The sequence below is a fragment of the Argentina anserina genome, chromosome 6 (assembly GCF_933775445.1).
Source record: "Argentina anserina chromosome 6, drPotAnse1.1, whole genome shotgun sequence".
Taxonomy (NCBI): domain Eukaryota; kingdom Viridiplantae; phylum Streptophyta; class Magnoliopsida; order Rosales; family Rosaceae; genus Argentina; species Argentina anserina.
In genome coordinates this window covers 21319015-21321605 of record NC_065877.1, presented here as the reverse complement: position 1 = coordinate 21321605, position 2591 = coordinate 21319015, and positions in this window count along the sequence as shown.

The window sequence follows — 2591 nt, the reverse complement described above, 5'->3', positions numbered from 1 at the left end:
GTATGGTCTCGACAACAATGAGTGAACTAGCCCCGCTACTCATAATGTAATAAAATGAGAATAACCGTAAAAATGGATATCATTCTTATCCGTTGATCATGTCCCTTTTATGTTGCTAAAGGAGATGATATCAGAAAGAATAGAATATGATTTCGTTGATCGTGCCCCTTTATAGGATTAAATGAGAGGATACCGGAATAAAATAAAAAATCATTCTTATTCGTTGATCGTGCTTCCTTATATAGTTAAATGAGAGGTTAACGGATTAAGAATAAATAGAACGGGTACGATTCTCAACCGTACATAAAAATCTCAATATCAACCAAGAGAGTTTCAAATGAGGAAAATAAAATAATCCGACATGTCTCACATGTTGTATAACTCTCAAATATACTCATTAAGTTCCGCGAATCTCATTCCCGGTTAAATAATCAATAAATTTCCAAATATCACAAAATGCGTTATATAAATTTCCCAGATTTATTTCCAAGACAACTAAATGGGAATATCATTGTACATAATCAAGAAAAATAATTAAAATAATATCTTTTCCCGAAAATTCCATTTTCGGTAATTTCTCAACAATTATAGTTTTCGGAAATCCCATTTCCAAATAACTAACAAAAATAATTATTCATAAATTAAAATTATAATTCCAAGATAACAAATAATTCAATAAACATGCACGCATTTATTAAAATAAACGTCCACTCATGGCAAAATCTGGCATCTAAATTTGATGATTGTAAACGTAAACCGGGCAACCTCACATAATTTCAACTTTACAACCCAATTTCTAGAAGAACATGGAGAAAAGCCGAGTAAAATTGATAAAACTCACTCATCTCAGTTCTAAGTGAACGCACACATGAATCCATAAAAACCTAAGATTTCAAAGACACAAAATTTTCCAAAATAAATGTACTGTCTCCCACATCTCAGCAAGCCCATTGTTAAGAGGATCATGCTATGATACCAAATGAAATGACCCGACCCAAAACTAACATATTTACGCGCTAAAATCCAATTATTACAAGCAAACTAATATCTAATCTAAAATAATTGTGGTTGCACCCAAACCTTGGTTGGGCTGCCTATGTATCCTTTACAAGGGATCAAGCCATTCGTAGTTAAACTGTTCACCAAGCCAAACACTATAGCGCACTGAAACCACATAACCCACACATTTACCACAAACCTACCACATTCACCATAACAACGTAAACCTCATAACCATTCTAATTTGTATCACAAACACATCACAGCCGACACACATAGTTAATAACATAACCATCATATATCAAGTACACAGCACTATATCTATTACCAATCAATACAAATACATAACAACCAACCTTAGATTAACACAATGCTTACGGCAATAATATTTTATTCCTACCAACGATAATCTAGATCAACAACCTCATACGATAATCAAATTCAACGATTAATATGTCGATAAGTTCGTATCAACGCATGCTATTCAATGGAGCAACTCACTTCTCCAAAAACTCACACACGCGCCGCCACATCAGTTGCGCGTGGGCCCCACGCACCATCCTTTCCAACCACTCCAAATTGACTCGACACCAACATCAAAGTTGTAGATCACACCAAGGTAGACAAGTTTCATACCTGCACCCAAGCCAAGATCGGCCGGGAAATAGCCGAAAAATGATGAGATGCCGACGGAGGGTTGACTTTAGAAACTCCAATTTCCAGCTCGATGTAGGCTACAAACGGCATGGAATCAGGACCAGAGGAAGTATTTAGGTTGGATAGAAGCAACCCCGATCTCCGAAGTCACCAGAGATGGCGGCGCCAACTCCACCGGGGTTTCCGATCGTCACAGCTCTCCGCACGGTGGTCGGCGTCCCGTGATTTCGGTACAGATTGAAGGGAATGGCGGAGATTGGTCAGTCGGAAGTTTTATGGGTTTTCTCTCTGGTGAACAGTACCCGACCCGATATTTTCTAATTTTTCACCCCCTATTTATACTATTTTCCAAAAATACCTCATACCATTTGTGATTCGTAACTTTTTCATACGAGCTCCGATTTGGGCGTGCTATGTGTCTACAAATTCGTATTAACGAGCCCTACAATTTTCATGAAGGATGTTTTCCCGAAAAACATACGCATCGACATGTCAATATTTAGAGTACCTACACTTAGTACGACTCCCGATAAAAGGTAAAAGTAAAATCGTAAAGGTAAAAGATTCAGGGCGTATCACCTTGCCGGAGCTTTGTTTCTTTGAGGAATCTCATAAATTTGAGACGAACAGCGCTGACTCGAAGACAAAGGCGAACTCGAAGGAGGAGGCCGGTGAGGCGGTGATTGGTTTGGGTTTCCGAGCTGCTTGCAGAGATGTGGAGCGTAGTTGTCGCTAGGGGGCGTTTTATCATCCTTGCTAGGCGGTGCTGGGACAGTGCCAGAGTGGCTAATTCAGCCTTGATCAGAAAAGAGATGGCGTTGTTTGTTTCACGACGAAGGAGTTGAGCGTGCAGAGGAAGTCTGCACGACGGTGACGGTGACTATTTGGAGCAACGACGACAAGGAGAGGATAGGACGACGCTGCTACTGCTGACG